Below are 21,624 nucleotides of genomic sequence, written 5' to 3' on the forward strand. Positions count from 1 at the left end.
CTGACGTCAATATATCGGTCAGTGTATGAGTTATACACATATAGAAAATGTTTATATAAAATTGCTTGGATTCCGATTTTGTGGTTGAAAATTTACACCTTAAGGTATTTTCCTGAATTTGATTCTTTCAAGTTGCTAGAGTATAAAATGTTCGGTTAGACCCGAACTTAGCTCTTCTTTATTTGCTTTTTAATTACTATCTTATACTCGTATATTGTCATAAAATCAGTCCATACTCCGTTCAAAAATTTATTTAATTTGAATTTACTAAAGATTCCTAATATTTTCCAAAAATGGCTCTATATTTTTATTTTATGTATTAATTTGTCATAAGGATATTCATTACCACATTTAATGAATTTTATTTTTATTTTAGGTAAGCAATTAAAAAAACATAGCTCTTGACTCCATGGAACAAAATGTAAGTTTATATCCATTTTGTTTTGTCATTGCAAAAAAAAAAAATTATTATCTATCACGAATTTCATGAATATATCTTGTCAAATAAAAAATACTGTATGCCTCTGAAATACGTCCTTTCCCAACATAGGGAAATTCAAAATACTTTTTTAATAACATAAAATTGTAATCTTCTTCTTCTTAATTGGCGTAGACACCGCTTACGCGATTATAGCCGAGTTAACAACCGCACGCCAGTCGTTTCTTCTTTTCGCTACGTGGCGCCAATTGGATATTCCAAGCGAAGCCAGGTCCTTCTCCACTTGGTCCTTCCAACGGAGTGGAGGTCTTCCTCTTCCTCTGCTTCCCGTGGCGGGTACTGCGTCGAATACTTTCAGAGCTGGAGTGTTTTCATCCATCCGTACAACATGACCTAGCCAGCGTAGCCGCTGTCTTTTAATTCGCTGAACTATGTCAATGTCGCCGTATATCTCGTACAGCTCATCGTTCCATCGAATGCGATATTCGCCGTGGCCAACGCGCAAAGGACCATAAATCTTTCGCAGAATTTTTCTCTTGAAAACTCGCAACGTCGACTCATCCGCTGTTGACATCGTCCAAGCCTCTGCACCATATAGCAGGACGGGAATTATGAGCGACTTATAGAGTTTGGTTTTTGTTTGTCGAGAGAGGACTTTGCTTCTCAATTGCCTACTTAGTCCGAAGTAGCACCTGTTGGCAAGAGTTATCCTGCGTTGGATTTCTAGGCTGAATAAAATTGTAATGCCATCGAAATTTTTCTATAAAGAAAGTCACCTCATCAATTTGAGAATAAGTGTGCGAAATAGTGCGTTAATAAATTATTGTTGCTCATATACTAGAAGTGAAAATTTTTTCTCAACTTGTATTAAAAGTTCTGACTGAGCTCTGTTGTGCAGAAGTTGTTTACTATCAAAGGAAACCTGTTGCAAATGACGGCCAACAAAAGCCATATCAACATAAAAAGTCAATGTAAAGGCAAATATTAACATAAGCAATAAATGCTGCGAATTTCAGCCAACATGTCAACAACAATGGACGCAGCGAATATCTCTGTTACAGCTCTGCTACGATCCACATGCATTTGTTTGAGCAGTGATAACACTGATGAACAGCAACAGCTGCATTACAATGTCAAGTGAGTGCCGAACAAAATCAACGGCGGCAGAAACGACTCCACGCGCAAAGTACTTTCATGCACCTGCACACACGCACGCATATTCTCATTCACTCACAAACATATGTGGTCCACTGAAAAGTAAGAGCAATGTCAACAGCAGCTACAGCGGCGCTTACTCACTTCACAGCACTCGCACGTGCAAGCGACGTTGAGTTGAGCCAGTGGTTGTTGCTGTTGCTGTGGCTGCTGCTGGCATTCATGAGATGCCCTGCCATAAAAGACAATGGGAATAATGGTACTGCATAAAAAGTTGAGGGGGTGTTGTTTGTTGCGAAGTCAAATGTGATATTTACTTTCATTGAAAATATAAAAACAATTGCAAGTTTACATTTCTCTTGTAAGGCACTGTGAAGTAATATGCTCACAATTCGAAAGCTGTGGATAAACCCAACCAGAGATATATGTATGAATGTACATATACATATTTATAATAGTTACCTGTAAGAAATTTTTAAGCTTTAGGGAATCGCCATGAAAATTTAAATAAACTGATTTACAGTGGAAAGACCTTTGCGCTCGTCCTTAAGGCTTTAGAATAATTCAGGATATACCAAACATCGATTATCTTGTTTTTTGGCCTAAAGTACACTTTAGAGTCCTAAATACATTGTTCCATTATTGTAATAGCAAGAAAAATATGCTTCCTCTGTGGAAACCGCTGTAGTGTCTAAGCATCTAGGTTAGTCAGCTTTAAGTGAAATTCTCTTGAAATTGCATGTTTTTTTAAATCGGGCAACGATGGTACTTGGAGACTATAGCGTGTCTGCAATTGTAATTTTACTGTATACTAAGTATACATATGTAATTTTATAGTACCATACCACGATACGATTTTTATACCAGCTGTCGAACTGTGGGTTTATGAGATATAGTTTTTTGAGTGAAACAACTTGTGTTAGTTTACAAAAAATGGTTAGAGAGGTATTTTTTGTGTTAATAAATTATTACTTTTTGGGTAAAATAAATGCTGTTGACGTCAAGATTTGGCTTGACGGACTCTGCACCAGGAAAATCAACTATTAAGCAGTGGATTTCTAAGTTTATAAGATGGGAAATGGGCACGAAGGACGATGAACGCAGGGACGCCGCAAAAAGGCTGTTACCGACGAAATCATCAAAAAAGTCCGCAGAATAATTTTTGATGATCGTAAAGTGAAGTTGTTCGATATAGCTTATACTCAAAATATATCAAAAGAACGTATTGGATATATTGTAAATTAATATTTGGATCTGTGAAAGCTCTGTGCAGCGCGAGTTCAAAATCTATCAAAACCAAAAACGAATTGATGATTCTGAGGAATGTTTGGAGATTATATGACGAGCTTTTAGAATCACAGTCGTTCATAGAATTTTGGAAAATATGATTTCGAAGGCTTTTCGAAGGATTTCGTGATTATGTATCAAAGTCCATATTAACAATATATACATATGTATATACTGAAATACATGTCTCCAAGAATTGTCTCAGATTAAAAGAGAGAAATTTTAATTCGTTTTCCACAATCCCAAAAAATAACCAAACTTAGGCTTTTCTTGGGTTCTAAACTGGCCATACAAAACATCCTATATACATATTTTTAAGGAGAACGAATCCCTACTCACTTTAAACAGATAAAACCAAAGAAGTTTAAAAAGTGAATACAACACTGTAATCTGTTCTAAATTGACAGCTATTTTATGTAGGAGTTATCTGTTAATTTCAACTCCTGCAACAACTTTCTTGAGCGGTTTGTTAAGGGGGTATTCTACTCTAGAAATCAAATTTTGGGCAGTTTTTTGAATTTAATTAAAAAAAAAAAACAAAAATATTTTTACTATCAATTTTTTTATGTTGTTTTTATTGATATCTTAAGAATACAGAAAAAAATTTTACAAAAAAATATTAAAAATTAAAATAATTAGAGGGGGGAGAGACAGGTGTAAAAAAAAATGGCGCATCCTGGTGACAATGATCCTGCTTCTTCTGGTGGTCTGAAAAAAAAAAATCAAAAGAAATTCTTGATCAGTAAGTATGCCGTTATAGTCCCTACCTCAGGGAACACGATTTTTTTTTTTTTTTAAATGGCGACTGCCTGAAAATAAAAATCATTTTTTACGCTTTTTTTTTAATTCCTGATTTTTTTTTTCTAAATATTAAAAACAAAAGATTAAGGATTATATATAGATAAATGATAAATGATTATATAAAGAAGGTTCACACAAAATTGCAAGTTAAGCGGTTGTATAGAACTTGAGACAATGCCGGTACCGTGTGGAAAAAAGTAATTTCGAGAAAAACGCGTTTAAAAAAGTGAGTCTACCTACCTACCGGGCTAGGTACTGCGTCACTAAAGTAACTGTAGCTCTTAAAATAATTTTAATTTTGAAAAATCCTTTGGAGGATATGTTCTTAAGGGTCTAAACTTTAAATATATGAAAAAAATCGAATTTTTCAAAATTCTAGAGTAGAATACCCCTTAAAGTTTCGTTATTAAGGTCTGTTAGCTCCAACTAGGGTACATTAACATGCTCTGTAAGTATATGGACTGCAAGTGGCTTCAAAACACTTATTAGCACACAAAGTAACAAGTGCAAATGCATCGCTGCATTATACGACAATCGTATGAACATATGTATGTTGTAGTAGACATGCAAACATGAACTTGTCTTCCGTATAAGCGTCCCTCCCTCATATGATCCAACATATGTATGTAGTTAAATTTTGTATGGATGCAATTTGTATTCTCTACTCGCTCATTTTGTAATTCATATGACACATACATATATATACATATGGTACATACACATGTACGTAGAACATGTGTACGTATTTATGAATATGACTACTGTCCGAATCTCTTGCTAAGATGATTGCTCAGCAGCGATTACAGCCCCAGTTTCCCCATACGCTTTTAGCTTTGACTTTTAGTTGTGTTGTTGTTTTCGTTGGTGCTACGGCCCGTTTTGCATTTGTTCTGTCTCTTTACGAGTATTTATCATCTGGCAATTTGCAGCTTTCGCCAAACACCGCTGTGCGCCAGCCACAAGAACAACTCATCGAAGTGGTCCATTTCGCGATAGTGAGCGCTAAATTTTTTTTCTCTTGTATTCATAAATTGATGAACTTCGGCGTAAATATTAAAATTTGTTAAGGAATAGTATAAGTAAAACTAGAAAAAAAACGTTAACTTCGGTTGCGTGGCCAAAACAAACGATTCTATACCAGAACTTGATCGGTCGATCAGTTTGTATTATATGCGATACTAGTCCGATCTGCAATATTGCTTCGGAGATTTTACCATTGCTTTAATAAAAGCGTTGAAGTCGTTCCGTTTGTTTGCGAGTTACGATAGACTATTCTAGTTAGCATGAGAGTTCTTCAAGTTGGCGTCTACCATTCGTTCGCCAGAAGTTTTCGGACGTTCACAAATCCTGTACATTTGTGGGTTCCAATAAAGATAGATAGTAAAGATGAAGTTGTGCACTGCGACCTACGATCTATTGTACCCCAATAAAAAGCAGCTCTGTTTGTTGGTTTTTCCAATAGGTCTTGATTATAGCTGATAAGGGGCCCCCAGATCCTTAACTTTTTCTTTTAAACCTTTTCGTAAACACTAGTTTACAAAAGACTGCAGTTTCCGTATCACCACTCTTTGTTAAGGATCAGGATTCGCAACAGTATAAGAAGGCTGTTTTCATCCTGGTGTTAACTAAGATTCATTTAGAATACCAGATGATGTTTAACTAAGCAAACATATCACGAGCTTTGTTGATATTCGATTGCCACTCTTTGATTTTCGCCAGTATAACGCGGTGTCTAACTATAAGATTGGAACATGATCTGTTTGTGCGAAAAACTGCTTGTTACTTTCTCATTGAATCCTCAAAACGGGCCATATTCAGTTTGAAAGAAATTGGGTGAGAATTTCTGACGGGATGCTGATCAATGTGTTTATATCGGGATTTTCAATAAGACCGCTACAAAAGTAAGCAAAAACGGTTTGGGATATCAATGATATTTTTTATTCCTGTGAAAGTACTTTCGAGGCGCCCAATTGACTGAGCCATTTCATGAGATAACACCTTCACCTAACTCGATTTTCAATAAATCGATATTGACATTCGCCTTGTGGCTTGTGACGCTGTCCTTTTGGAACCATTTATTGCCCAAGTCCATATATTCCAATTCGGGTCAAAAATATTCGGTTATTGTTGAGCGGTAGCGATTCCCATTCACAGTAACGTGCCGGTCTTGATCATTACGGAAGAAGTACTGCCCAATGACGCTGTCGTCCCATAAACCCCACCAAAACGTAATTTTTTCGTGACGCATGGAGTACAAGTGGATCGCTGAACATGATTTTTTGATGAAAATCTGGATCATTTTTAAGTTGTTGCTCAGCACAAATCACGAACATACGGCGTGAGAGAGATACCCAACGCTTGAAAACGACGTGTGAGAGACTGACTTAAGTCTTCCTCAATTAATGCGCCAGCGGCAACAATATTCTCGGGCATTTCTTTTATCTCACTGTCCTGTTATTCTTCGCGTCAATTTGGTTCAAAAAGAGGATCGAATTAGCGAGGGAAGGTTGGACCTTGGAAGAAGCCTGTTTTTCTTGATTTAAGTTGTTTATAAGCAGCCTCTATTTCTTCCAAGTTGGGCGAAGAAGATGAAATTGATTAACGATGATTGACAGATGTAAAGGTTAGAAATTTAACACTTGTCGCGGCTAACTCTGTATTCCGGAGGGGCAAGCACTCCAGAAAATTTTCGGAACCCTAATTAAGCGATTGGAGCAGTCATATTTTCCAAGTGAGCACGGATATACATATTTCCATATTTTCCAGTGAATTTACCCTATAAAATAAATAAATAACTATGTCTAGTAGGTGTAGCATGACGAGCAGAGTCGATTTAGCTATCCATACGTATATACGCGTTAGTTTCTGAGATATTAAACTGAAATTTTGTATAAACACTGTATTATAGCTTCGATGTAGCCGAAGTCATATTATTTGCTCGTATTCATACGTTTAATTTTCGTGAAACACTCACCCTACACTTTCGCAGCGCACAAATCGTCAGCGCCCACTGTGCGCGTCAACGGAGTAAATAGTTGCTTATCGGTCGTGTGTTTTCTTGCTGCTCGCTGCGTAAGCATTCGCCAAGCGCGCGCAGTACGCGCAAGTGGGCAGCGTTGCAGCGTCGATGTCGGTGCTGGCGCGCGGTTGATTCACCGGCTGGTTGTTGCGGCCAGTGCTGCCAGCGCGTCAGTTAGAATTCGCTTGTGAAACGTATTGGTTGTTCGCGGGAGCTCTATCGGCAGCTGTGCTGTGTGTGACGAACGCGTAAAAATCTGTGCGTAAAATTTCGTAGTGAAATTGGCGCGCAACTTGGCACTTTCGACTGCCATTTGTGGGTGTAGTGTGTGCGTTTGTGCTTTTGTTAACACTCCCACTTATCATCAATCACTCGGTCACACCGAAGCCGAAAGTGCGGATGAAATGTTGTTTGTTGGTTTGTGGGGGGTGTAGATTTTTTGACGCAAAGCGATTTTGTGACTTACAACTCAATCGCTATTTCCTAGTTGATTGCTGTGCATGTTGTTGTTGGTGCCGACGCTTTCATTACCATTGTGTGCGTGTGATAGCGGGAGTGTTTTTTTTGTTGACGCGTCAAACATTTTGATCTTTCGAAGTAACAGTGATTCGTGTTAGTTTTTGTGAGTGCGGTCCTTTGCAAGCGTCTAAGCGCATATCTTTTGCAATATTTAGATGGACAACAAAGTGTCAGTGAAGTGTTGAAAGTGCTTTTTGCTTTTTGGTATGTTGGGGTTTGCGCGCCATCCTAAATAACTGTGTGTGTTGTCAGTTCTCGTTTGAATGCTGAATTTCGCTTTGTGAAAAATATTTCATTTATTATATTTTCTTCATACTTCTATCAATCGGTGCGATTTTGTGGGTGACTCGGTGTTGACAAGCGAATTCAAGTGTTTCTTCGACGCTCGCCTTAAAGAATGCGCGAAGATAAACGAAAATTTATTAATTATTTACACAGACAAAACGCTGAAGTTATAAAGTAATATATACATACATACTCACACAGTTTGATATAGCGCTGTGTACATATGTACATACAAAGTACCAACAACAAACTGCTGAGTTGAAAGATTCTTCTTCTTTACTGGCGTAGACACCGCTTACGCGATTATAGCCGAGTCAACAACAGCGCGCCAGACGTTTCTTCTCTTCGCTACGTGGCGCCAATTGGATATTCCAAGCGAAGCCAGGTCCTTCTCCACTTGGTCCTTCCAACGGAGTGGAGGTCTTCCTCTTCTTCTGCTTCCCCCGGCGGGTACAGCGTCGAATACTTTCAGAGCTGGAGTGTTTTCGTCCATTCGGACAACATGACCTAGCCAGCGTAGCCGCTGTCTTTTAATTCGCTGAACTATGTCAATGTCGCCGTATATCTCGTACAGCTCATCGTTCCATCGAATGCGATATTCGCCGTGGCCAACGCGCAAAGGACCATAAATCTTTCGCAGAACTTTTCTCTCGAAAACTCGCAACGTCGACTCATCTGTTGTTGACATCGTCCAGGCCTCTGCACCATATAGCAGGACGGGAATTATGAGTGACTTATAGAGTTTGGTTTTTGTCTGTCGAGAGAGGACTTTGCTTCTCAATTGCCTACTCAGTCCGAAGTAGCACCTGTTGGCAAGAGTTATCCTGCGTTGGATTTCAAAGCTGACATTGTTGGTGGTGTTTACGCTGGTTCCAAGATAGACGAAATTATCTACAACTTCAAAGTTATGACTGTCAACAGTGACGTGAGTGCCAAGTCGCGAGTGCGACGACTGTTTGTTTGATGACAGGAGATATTTCGTCTTGCCCTCGTTCACTGCCAGACCCATTTGCGTTGCGTCCTTGTTCAGTCTGGAGAAAGCAGAACTAACGGCGCGGGTGTTGAGACCGATGATATCAATATCATCGGCATACGCCAGCAGCTGTACACTCTTATAAAAGATTGTACCTGCTCGATTAAGTTCTGCAGCTCGAACTATTTTCTCCAGCAGCAGATTGAAGAAATCGCACGATAGGGAGTCGCCTTGTCTGAAACCTCGTTTGGTATCGAACGGCTCGGAGAGGTCCTTCCCGATCCTGACGGAGCTTTTGGTCCCGCTCAATGTCAGTTTACACAGCCGTATTAGTTTAGCGGGGATACCAAATTCAGACATTGCGGCATAAAGGCAGCTCCTTTTCGTACTGTCGAAAGCAGCTTTAAAATCGACGAAGAGGTGATGTGTGTCGATTCTCCTTTCACGGGTCTTTTCCAAGATTTGGCGCATGGTGAATATCTGGTCGGTTGTTGATTTACCAGGTCTGAAGCCACACTGATAAGGTCCAATCAGTTTGTTGACGGTGGGCTTTAATCTTTCACACAATACGCTCGATAGAACCTTATACGCGATATTAAGGAGGCTAATCCCACGGTAGTTGGCGCAGATTGTGGGGTCTCCTTTTTTATGGATTGGGCATAGCACACTTAAATTCCAATCGTTGGGCATGCTTTCGTCCGACCATATTTTACAAAGAAGCTGATGCATGCTCCTTATCAGCTCTTCGCCGCCGTGTTTGAATAGCTCGGCTGGCAATCCATCCGCCCCCGCCGCTTTGTTGTTCTTCAGGCGGGTAATTGCTATTCGAACTTCTTCTTGGTCGGGCAATGGAACGTCTTTTCCATCGTCATCGATTGGGGAATCGGGTTCGTCTTCTCCTGGCGTTGTGTGTTCACTGCCATTCAGCAGGCTGGAGAAGTGTTCCCTCCATAATTTAAGTATGCTCTGGGCATCGGTGACTAGATCACCTTGGGGGGTTCTACATGAGTATGCTCCGGTCTTGAAACCTTCTGTAAGCCGCCGCATCTTTTGGTAGAATTTTCGAGCATTACCCCTGTCGGCCAGCTTATCAAGCTCTTCGTACTCACGCATTTCGGCCTCTTTCTTTTTCTGTCTACAAATGCGTCTCGCTTCCCTCTTCAACTCTCGGTATCTATCCCATCCCGCACGTGTTGTGGTCGATCGTAACGTTGCGAGGTAGGCAGCCTGTTTTCTCTCCGCTGCGACACGGCACTCCTCGTCGTACCAGCTGTTCTTTTGCACTTTCCGAAAACCAATGGTTTCGGTTGCAGCTGTACGTAAGGAGTTTGAAATGCCGTCCCACAGTTCCCTTATACCGAGTTGTTGACGAGTGCTCTCAGAGAGCAGGAGTGCAAGCCGAGTAGAAAATCGCTCGGCTGTCTGTTGTGATTGCAGCTTCTCGACGTCGAACCTTCCTTGTGTTTGTTGGCGTGCGTTTTTTGCTGCACAGAGGCGGGTGCGAATCTTAGCTGCAACAAGATAGTGGTCCGAGTCGATGTTAGGACCTCGGAGCGCACGCACATCTAAAACACTGGAGACGTGTCTTCCGTCTATCACAACATGATCGATCTGGTTGGTAGTTTTTCGATCCGGAGACAGCCAGGTAGCTTGATGAATCTTCTTATGCTGGAATCTAGTACTACAGATAACCATATTTACGGCCACGGCGTAGTCGATCAGTCTTAACCAATTTGGGGATAATTCATCGTGGAGGCTGAATTTACCGACCGTTGTGTTAAAGAAACCTTCCTTGCGCACCCTGGCGTTAAAGTCGCCAACCACGATTTTGAGCTCTCATAGAAGACATCCTTGGTCACATCGTCCTTTTCTTCCGTCGGTGCCTGGGCGCAAGTCAGCGAAATGTTGAAGGCCTTTGCTTTGATGTTGATTGTGGCTAGATATTCATCCAGCGGGATGGATGCCAGTAAGCGGCGAGGGAATCTCTCTCGCCACGAATACAACACCAAATTTGTGCTGTTTTATATGGCCACTGTAGTAAATGCTACAAAATGCTACAAGGACTTGCTCCAGTCCTTGTCCCGTCCAACGCATTTATTTGACGGTTGTGATGTCAGCTTTTAATCTAACGAGGATATCAAATTGCGGGGCAGCGGCACCTTCCCAATTATGGGACCGGACATTCCACGTGTATGCCCTCAAATCATAATCCTCTACTTGGATCGCCCGTTAAAAACACTGTTCAACGGTAGTTTGGTATTCATTTGATGAAATATTACTCTGCTTTAAGCAAATAAATTCATCTGACATCAAGTTCGTAAAGCTTTTCGGCTATAGAATATCACCTGAAGCAATATTGGATCTAAGTTGTGAATATATATATTCAGATTTGTTCATTTGAGGCGTTAAGAGCTGACATTGAACTATCATTGCTAAAAGCCAAATCCTCCTCAAACTCAACCAAAACTTTCAACAAAAAAAGCTCCACTAAAGCGTAATTTAATTCCGTTATAAAGTTATGAAAGCTAAAAGTGTTCAATTATGAAATTTTACTTACATCAAAGCACCATGAGCGCGTGCAACATATCCGTTGAGTGAGCACAGTCTAAGCCATATCAATTAAATTAAAAATAATCTAATATGAAAATAATTATCCGACCACTTTGCGGCAAGCTAAAGCTCTGTTGCATCCGCTTTTAGCTCGTGGGCTCTTCGTTAAACTTAAACTAAAAATACAGCGCTTTGTGTACGCAGAGCGGAAAGCGCGCACTAACTGGCTGACAATGTTGCTGCAACTGCAACGGCCTGCAGCGCTTAGTGCGCGACGCGAGGGCGAGGGCGTGCAACCGTTGGCTTATGCATAAATTAATTATGCGCTTATTATGCACTCAAAACAATAACTTTTATGAAAATAACGCCGAGTGAACTTGGGCACAGGCATGCACTGATCTAGCGGGCATATATATAGACATATAAAGTATGGCTGTGTGTGTGTGCGCATGACAATGTGTGCGTTTGCTAAAGCGCTTCAACTCACTTTCAATTAAGCCACTTAAAATCGCTTGTATGACAATGCACGGCAGCGTTGGTGCAGGCAAGCGAGGGCATGTTGCACGTGCAATAGATGTGCAGGTTGGTTGACAGAGAGTGCAGTGCAACATGTGGCAGCAAAGCCTGAGAGCACTTGAATGTCGGAACAATGAATGGCTGATCGTTGCCAGAGTGTGCAGGCGGGACTAGATAGCAGAGTATGCCGGTTGCTGGATGATAAATATTTCGGATAACTCGTTTGTTTTGCTGCACGGAGTGAGAGACAAAGCGATAATCCGTAGTCTGTAGTTGCATTGAAAGCACTTGGGCGGCCAAAGCGTCGACTTTTTGCACCTCGCACTAAGCAAGTGCATATAAATGTGCATTTATACGGTGATAAGCAACGGGATGCTGGCAAATTGGCGCAGCTCGACAATTGTTCGAATGGCACAATTGTGGGAACAGACTGTCTGTTGGGCGCGGGACACTAAAATTAGTTGCAGCTAGTGTTTGGAAGGTAGGCGGGTGCGCGTTTCCATTTCTCAATTGAATTTGTTGTGGTGCCGTACATGCATAGATACATACATATGTATGTACATACATTTGTGTGAAAATGTGTATTTGCGCTTGTATGCGTGCCCCAGAATTGCATGCCAAATGTACCCTGGTGCAATAGGCAGCAATCGGTATTTGACGCTCGCACCAGCTGTCAATGTAGACACACAGAAAGTGTGTGATAAGAATGCAAATAGTGCACAAAAGTAGAAAACAATCACTATCTATGCACTCACACAACTCAACGCACTGTTTTATGGCAGTGTATGTATGTACATATTGTCACCTTAATTGAAGAACAACGTAACACCACTTTTCATAAGTTTGCAGGCGGAGCAAAAACGGTATAATAGAAACCACTCATATTGAAACAAAATTAAAAAAAAATTTTTTTTTGGTTATTTATTGGTTATGCATTGGAGAGCGGAAGCTGAAAATTTAATGCTACATATTTGTAATATCATGTTGTGAATCGTAAGCAATAAGAAACAAATTTGAGTTTTGGTTATGAAGTGGTGATGTATTGGTTATGTATTGGTTATGTATTAGTTATGTATTGGTTATGTATTAGTTATGTAATGGTTATGTATTAGGTATATCTGGCAGCGGAAGCTGAAAATTTTGTCCTACATATTTCTAATATGGATGTAGTAAATCGTAAGAAACTCAATTTCGATTTTTTCAAGATCGTAATATTGTATATACCTGCATATACATATACATATGTTTCTTAGTTTTTGAGCTATCGCTCTGAAATTTTGCACATATTCGTTTCTTGTAAAGATGCTGCTTATTTGTCGGAATCGCCGTGAACGGGCCACTATAGCATATAGCTGCCATATAAACTCGATGATCAAAATCCAATCCTAGTATGAACAACTTTTTTATTTTACAAGATTTCTTCACGAAATTTGGCATGAATTTCTAAAGCAACGGCATAATCCTTGAAGAAATTTTTCAGATCAGACCACCATGGCATATAGCTGCCATACAAATTGAACGTTCAAAATCGAAGACTTGTTTTAGAAACTTTTGTATTTGCCGTGTTATCTTCAGTAAATTTTGTATAGGTTAATGCTTTAGACCACACTGCAATCCAACCACGAAGAAATTGTCTAGATCAAACTACTATAGCATATGGCTGCCATAGAAACTGAACGATCAAAATCATGCCCTTGTATGGAAAGCATTTTTATTTGTAAGATATCTTCACGAAATTCGGCTTTTTCATATCGGACCACTCTTGCATACCTATATAGCAGTCACTCAAACTGAACAATCACTGTTGAAGACGAGAACATCGAATATATTTCATCATCTACCACATATTTCCGCAAAAATGTTCTTAGAGTATATACGAGGGCTGCTATATATATTTCTGGCCTAATAATGAAAATAGGTATATTTATCAACGAAAATGTTTTTTTTTTCGCTGAATTTGGCTCGTCTTGGAAAACCCACACGGTCGACTGCTGTTTTGTTTGGGGCTCATACACATAGATCCATGATTCGTCGCCTGTGACGATCTTATAAACGTCTTTTGAAGCACCGCGATCGTATTTTTTCAGCACTTCTTTACACCAATCCACACGAGCCTTTTTTGAGGGAGTGTCAAATTGTGCGGGATCCAACGAGAACAAACATTTTTTACGGCCAGGTGTTCATGCAATATCGAATGTATGCTGGTGAGAGAAATGCATAGGCATGCCTCTATCTGAAGGTATGTTACATGACGGTCTTGCATTATCAGTTCACGTACGGCATCGATGTTTTCTGGCACAACGGCTGTTTTTGGACGACCTTCACGGAATTCGTCTTTGAGCGAGCGTCGGCCGCGATTGAATTCGTTGTAACAGTTTTTCACAGTGCTACAGAATGGTGCTTCATAGCCATACAAAGATTTTAGTTCATCGATGCACTCTTGTCGTGATAATCCACGTCGAAAGTTGTGAAAAATGATCGCACGAAAATGTTCACGAGTTAATTCCATTTTTTGGCCGAGATGAATTTTTTAATTCCCTGTAAATAAAACAATTCACGATTAAATGACAAAACGTTCTGAGTGATGTTATGCTAAAAAATGTCAAACTTTCCAATGGAAATGTCAGATTGCACCTGGCAACACTTAGTGTTGCCTAGTCCAGAAATATATATAGCAGCCTACGTATGGTATATTTTTCCATTACTAAGTACTAGCTTCACCTGCTTTCCCAACGCAATGAAGAGAACAGTTTATGTGCTTTGCAATGAAGCCTTAGTGCTCAAAAATGCTTGCATGCAAACAATTATGGAGCCGCACAGACAAAGTACACAATGTGCCATTGTATGTGCGCTCGTAATGTTCGCACATATTTGTTCAAGCGCTGGCGATGGAGGTGGTAAAAATCTAAATTGCCATTAAACTGCGGGAAAACGCAAGAAATTGTGTTGATAAAAGCAGCATATAGGAAGCGATTACGTTCGATAAGCTCGAAGCAATAGCCGTGCTTGTTTTAAATAAACCATGCCAAATTTCGTGAAGATATCTCGTCAAAAAAAAAAAAATTCATTGAAGACCTCGATTTTGATCGTTCAGTTTGTATGGCAGCTATATCCAATAGTAGCCCGATCTGAAAAATTTCTTCGAAGATTGTACCGTTGCTTTCGAAAATAAACCAAGTTCAATTTCTTGAAGATATCTTTTCAAATAAAAAAGTTTTCCATACAATGGGTTGAGCTGGATGGGACAATTTGTATGGCAGCTATGTGCTCTAGTGGTCGGACCACGGTGGTTCCGACGAGTGTGCAACTTCTCGATGAGAAAAGAATGTGTTCAAAATTTTAGATAAATATCTCAAAAACTGTCATCAAATCAGCTCATCATTTCATATATTGGTTAGTCGAAAAGGTCTTTTCGTATTTTTTCAATAGATGTCGTGTCAGTCGTATATCTCCAGTGCTACCAATCACATTGTGTCATACCATATCTTGTTGGAAAGGAGAGATTTTTTAAGCTCCATTTAGTAAAAAAAATTTAATTCGGGGAAGTTGAAAAAAAGTTACAGCTGTTCAAAAATGTGTGAAAATAATGAAGAAATTCGCTATACTATATACTATGCTATAGTGTTATATTTTGAAATATTTTGTTATAAAAAAGGGATTGGAAAGGAATCATCAACTATGAGCTGCTCCAGTCTGATCGAACGATTGATTCTACATTTTACTGTCAACAACTGATGAGATTGAAGCAAGCAATCGAAACAAAACAGTCAGAACTGATCAACAGAAAGGGCTTCGTCTACCAGCAGGACTACGTTAGACCTCCCACATCTTTGATGGTTTCGAAAACACTAGGATAGCTTAGCTGGAAAGTTTTGATGCTTCCACCATACGTATATAGCCCTGACCTTGCACCATCAGACTAATATTTGTTTCGGTCAATGCAGAACTCCCTTAATGGAGTAAAGTTGGCTTCAAGAAAAGCCTGTGGAAATTACTTGTCGCAGTTTTGCGCCGAGAAACCAGGAGATATTTACACTGATGGAATAATGTCTCTAGCGGAAAAATGGCAAAAAGTCGTCGACCAAAATAGTATATTTTTGTTTATTAAAGTTTATTATAAATATAAAAAAAAAATAAGTTGAAGTTTGATTAGAAAAACGAAAAGACTTTTTCGACTACCCAATATATATACTATATTATATCTTCGTTGCAAATTTAATAGACCCTGTTCAGGGTATAAATATATGTATATAAATATAAATATGTCAGCGGCATGTGCAAGAATATAAACACACAACCATATAAACAAAAGTTGTGTATGTATTTGTATGTGCGTGTGTTTATTTGAGGAGAATGTCATCGATGGTGTTGACGCGCAAATGTGTCGCTTCCGCCGAACGAAAACACTTGACGACATGATTTTGGCTTTGCTCCCATTGCAACCAACGCGCTGCTATTTGCTGCACTTGCGCTCGACGGCAAGCATTTGCTTAAAATGTTATCATCTTTATTCAGTTTCATATTTTACGATTTATTCGCTTAAACTTTTTTGAAATTGAAATTTTCACAATATCCATCGACGCACTGAGCGCATGGTTGAATATTGTGCACTCGCATGAGTTCGGAAAAATCGCATTTAGAAAAGCAAAAACAATAAAAAGCGATAATAAATAAATAAATGAATTGCTTTGAGTTCAAAGCGTCATAATTTCTCAAATTGCTTGATCGTCTTAGCCGCCTGCATACACACACATACACATCGCTTGTTATTGAGCATCCATTTCAATAAAAGTAAATGTGCAAGCTTTTTGTAGACAAAAAGTGTTGAGGGGCGGCGGGCGATCTCGATTTGAGCGCTATTGACAACCTTAATTGCATTTAATTCATTTTCATCGGCAATCCATGTGAGTTCAAATGGCGCACATTGCCCAATTTCCACTTATGATATTGCTTTTCGACAATGGGCGGGGCAAGTGCATTAAGTCCCCCACTTAAAATTATAGCGGAGACGTCTGGTGAATGTACGTTGCTGCGTTGCAGGCGGCATTGCAGCGGCAAAAGCTTAATTTACGAACTTATTATTTTAAAATATTTGATTACTCGTACTTCATGAGCTGATTGATAAATTGAAATTTTATTTACGCTTCTATACGTGACAATGAATTTTTCGCTCATATAAAATGAGAGTAATAATAAAAAGGGCAAAATATGTATCTATTGGGTAACTTGGCAGAAATCAGGTCATTGGTTCACAAAATGCAGTTTCTATAAAGTATCACGGTGCCCTTAAGGTGGTCCATCCATTAATTCCAATTTTTGATGACTCGTTTGTGCATTTCGACTGGTAACTGGCGAATAACATGTGTGATGTTTCGCTCCAAGGCCTGAATGGAAGTGGGAATATCCGCATAGACCTTAGAATTTACTTATCCCCATAGAAAAAAGTCTAACGGAGTGATATTGCACAATCTTGGTGGCCAATGGAGCAGCCGAAAACGTCAAATTACCAGCTCAACGAAGTGTTCTTTCAATAAATCCATTGACTGAAACCAAATGTCGCCGAGATCACCTTTTTCAATTGCAGGCATCAAACAGCCGGTTATCATGGCGCGATATCGGTTGCCATTGATGGTTACGTCCTCACCAACATCATTTTTGAATAAACAGTTATCGACTATTCCACCGGCCTACATACTAAACCAAACCGTTGTTTTTTTCTGAATGAAATAGCAGCTCCTAAATCTGTTCATATTGCTCTTCGTTTCAAAGGCGGAAATTTGTTTGTTTACATGCGCATTGAGCCAGAAATTGGCCTCATCGCTGAACAAAATTTGACTCGAAGACGTTAGATCTTCGAGGAACTTTTCAAGAGTCTATAGAGCAAAGTGATGACGCTTGGGTAAGGCTATATTTTGTACGCTTTCAGCTTAAGATCTGGACGTAAAATGCGCCAAGTCGTTCCATACGTCACGATTCTCCGAGGTCTTCATGTACACTCTCAACTTAGGCTGCCATATTTTCTTCACTGCGTGCTGGATGTGGTCCATTCGTTCGAATATAATTCAGTAATGAATACTGGGTCCCAACATAGGCCAAGTATGCTGACTATAAGTTGAGCTAAACATATTCTTTACAGATCGTGAACTTTCGTAATAAATTTGAACGATTTGTAAACATTGTTCAGGGTAAGTCTTTCCATAATGAAATGCCAAACATAACTGAACAAAAATAAACTTGAGGGGGAGATTACTGGCTCTGTCTATACATTTAGGGTATACATGCTTCAATAATTTTGAGATCTCTATTTCTATGCATCTACCAAACTCAGCCGGAATCTTCCAAGCAGAAGTACTATGTATAAAGAAGGCCTGTGGCCACAGATTAATTCCAGTCTAGTCAACAATTCCAAGAAGGCTTTAAGTTCACTAGCAGGTGAACTCCACACGCTCACAATTTGGGTTTCCGGTCACAGGAACATTTTCGGCAACTAAAAGGCAGACAAGTTGGCAAAGCTAGGAAACTTTTTAGCCGATCACTTACAGATCTTACGGTTATTATGCCAATTAAAAGTCGCTTCGATATATGTATGTATTGTGGGTAGGTTGGCTGTAAGGTCTTCACAATACGTCAGAATTTGTTTACAAATTGTCTTAAAATCTTAATACGTTTTTTATCCAATGGATCATTTTTTGAGTGTGGCACTGTGCGTAGCCTATTTCAGAGCGTAATTTGTTCAATTATCGAGGTAGCGTCACTTTGAGACCAATAACTTGAGCACAATTGAATGGAAAATCACTAAACTTTGATAGTAATCTAATTAAAGCTGGTACTCTAAGGCAAAGGTGGATATTTTTTTGGTTTTTGCATGAAAGGCCAGTCCCTTTCCGCTTATGTAGCAGTCTAAATAATTCTCTCCATAAGAAAACTACATACAAAATAGTATATTTACAGGCAATAAAATGAAAACGCTACCTTTTGGCAACCAGCGACTGCCAAAAATTTGGCGCCTTTTTCAATAAATCGAGAACCCTAGCTGACTTGGCGCACTTAGCTTTCGGTGTCACATTTTATCGTATTAACTTCGATTACATTTTTATCTACTCTTCATTATCAAGCTGACAATATTATGACTGTGTGTATGTGTCTTTGTGTAAAAATATACACATAACCGCTCCCATAAAAAATATATATTATACAGCTCTGATAGCTGGATTCACTTAATTTTTATAGCAGTCACCGTTTAATTGAATACCAATGTGATAAAGCGATTTGACGAGGGAAAATTCTTCCGGCATGCACATACATATGTATATACACCTACACACACATTTAAATTGGTACGTGTAATGCAAAAGTTGTTATCACACGTACTAATTGCCGCTTTTGATATCAGACAGCGCTACAGATTACTGGCTAATTACGCATTACACTGTGACGATTTTATTGGAATGTCGTATAATAATAATTTTCGGTGTAAATGCTCGAGTATTACTCACAAAAATATTTAGAGTGTACGAGTAAATATTCAGTATTTCCGGCGTCTCTAGATATGACACTGAAATGCAACTGGAAATATGCTTGATTCATAGCCTACACAGCAGTGGGCATTGCTGAATACTGTTGGATTCTAGGAAAATCGTATTGTACACCTACTGAAGTAATTTCATTAATAATTGTCAAATCTATTTAAATAAATTAAAGGGTGATCCATACTTTTTTAAAGAAAAACAGATAAATTTCAATTTAAAGGAGGATGTTTATGATAATTCAAAAGAACATCCTTTGGCATTTATTTTTTGAAGATTATATCATTCAAATGTTGACCATGACTACGTCGCAGCTGCTCTATCCGTTGAATCCGATTTTCTATGACTTGTTTGAGTATTTCGACTGGTAACTGGCGATTGATACGCGTAATGTTTTGCTCCAAGGCCTGTATCGAAGGGGGATTGTCCGCATAGACTTTAGACTTTACATATCCCCACAAGAACAAGTTTTAACGGTGTGATATTACACGATCTTGGTCGCCAATCGGGCAGACCAAAACATTAATTATCAGCTCAACGAAGTGTTCTCTCAATAAATCCATTGATTGATGAATGTGTGGGATGTCGCGTCGTCTTGTTGAAACCGAGATTCAAGTTCAGGCATCAAATAGTCGGTTACATTCTCACCGGCATCATGTTTGAAAAAAAAGGACCGATGATTCCACCGGCCCACAAATCACACCAAATCGCTGTTTTTTCTGGATGAAATGGCAACTCTTGAATTTCTCCAGGTTGCTCTTCATCCCAAATGCGGGAATTATCGCTGGACAAAGTTTGCTCGAAAACGTCGGATCTTCTCTTGAAAGAGCCCTTTGAGGGAAAGCCCGATTTTCGCTCGGGAAGGTCGAGCGGGTTCAGTTCTTGCACAAGTTGTAATTTGTACGCTTTCAATTTAAGACCTCGACATAAATGCGCCAGTTTTTTCCATACGTCAGTCCGAGTCACTGCGAATGGCTGCAAATCGACTCTCCACGGTCTTCGTGTACATTCTCAGCGACGGCTGCTATATTTTCTCTATCGCGTGCTGAACGTGGTCTATTCTATCGAATGTTATCCAATACGCGGGATGGATTCTTTACAGAACATGAAATACCAAATATAACATGACAGCTTGACTCAACTCACGCGAGATCTGTCAAAAAAAGGCTATTGAAAAAAAGTACCCTCTACTAGGAACACCTGTTATGTTGTAAGGTATCACATATTAAACGGCTTAACTTTAGTTTCTGAGTGTTAACAATGTCGACCACCATCTTTAAGGTTAATCAACCTTCAAAATAACTAAAATCATAATTACTTATTTCTTCATAGCGTAGAATAGTTTCGCGCTGCCATTCTCTTCATCAGAGTGTCCTCAACACCCATCAATCTTCCGTCGACACATCAGGTTTTTGCCTTTGAAGGAGTCACTGCAGCCCCGGTTATACCGTGCGAGATACAAGCACCTTTGCGTCACAATGCATCTCCGGTGCACTATCTCGAGGACGGCCGCCTGCCACAAGCCTTCAAGCCTCACCACTCCTTCTTTTATCCATGGCAGTGAAGGGTCTTTACATTTTAGGATTTTGACTCAATTTTGTCAGCTCGCAGCAACAAAAGTTGGCATAGGCGTGACCGTGCCTCTGTCCATTTTTGCGGTTTTTTGAGTTCTATCCGCCTTGTGGCCGCAATTGCCTCCACGATCCGGTTCGCAAACTTTGGGGCTTTGCACGAGATTTTCGATGCGTTGTTCCTTCAATTTTCCCATGGTCCCAGCCAGCCTCAATTCTTCTTCCTTTGTCCGGTTGGACTTGCGGCAAAGACTTTCATGGGCTTTGACCGCCGCTTCGCATACAGCTTGCGCCTTCCACCTCTCTGTGAACCGCTTCCTTTACAGAAGAGGTATGGCTGCTAGCGACTCAGCTAGTAAACTCACTGTGCGAACTGTTGGTAGCTAATATAGTATTTCTTCCATTGAATTTTGGGGTGATAGCCAGGCCAGATTTTTCCCCTCGTTTTCGTCCAAGTCGAATTTTATTATCAGGGAGCCTCTACCCTTAGTGTTTAATACCCTGTAAAAGTTTAATAATTTTCACGTTTTCGGACTGAGTAGGCAATTGAAAAGTAAAGTCCTCTCTCGACGAACAAAAACCAAACTCTATAAGTCGCTCATAATTCCCGTCCTGCTATATGGTGCAGAGGCTTGGACGATGACAACAACCGATGAGTCGACGTTGCGAGTTTTCGAGAGAAAAGGTGGAGAAGGACCAGGCTTCGCTTGGAATATCCAATTGGCGCCACGTAGCGAAGAGAAGAAACGACTGGCGCGCTATTGTTGACTCGGCTATAATCGCGTAAGCGGTGTCTACGCCAGTAAAGAAGAAGAAGAAAAGTTTAATAAATTTTGCAGTAACCAAAAATCATTAAATTATAGAGAAAGAGAAATATATGTAAAATAATAAACTATATTCTTTATTTCCATTTACAACCAAATCTCACATAAAATCTCACCGCCAGTCGAATTTAAGTCAATCATTTAATGTAAATAAATATC

At 39.7% G+C, this 21,624-nt stretch overlaps 1 protein-coding gene across 3 annotated transcripts in view; it reads left to right on the top strand.

Annotated features, from left to right (window-relative positions):
* Positions 1-21,624, top strand: part of LOC105233722 (four and a half LIM domains protein 2) — a 248,612-nt gene that overhangs the window by 124,473 nt on the left and 102,515 nt on the right. The window contains exon 1 of one of the 3 annotated variants that reach the window (XM_049459496.1): positions 6,816-6,959. The exons of the other annotated variants lie outside the window; for them this stretch is intronic. The gene's annotated coding sequence lies outside the window, so the exon portion shown is untranslated. Of the gene's footprint in view, positions 1-6,815; positions 6,960-21,624 lie in introns of those variants that run through there. 3 annotated transcript variants of the gene reach the window in all.

Source organism: Bactrocera dorsalis, chromosome 5 (assembly GCF_023373825.1).
Source record: "Bactrocera dorsalis isolate Fly_Bdor chromosome 5, ASM2337382v1, whole genome shotgun sequence".
NCBI lineage: Eukaryota > Metazoa > Arthropoda > Insecta > Diptera > Tephritidae > Bactrocera > Bactrocera dorsalis.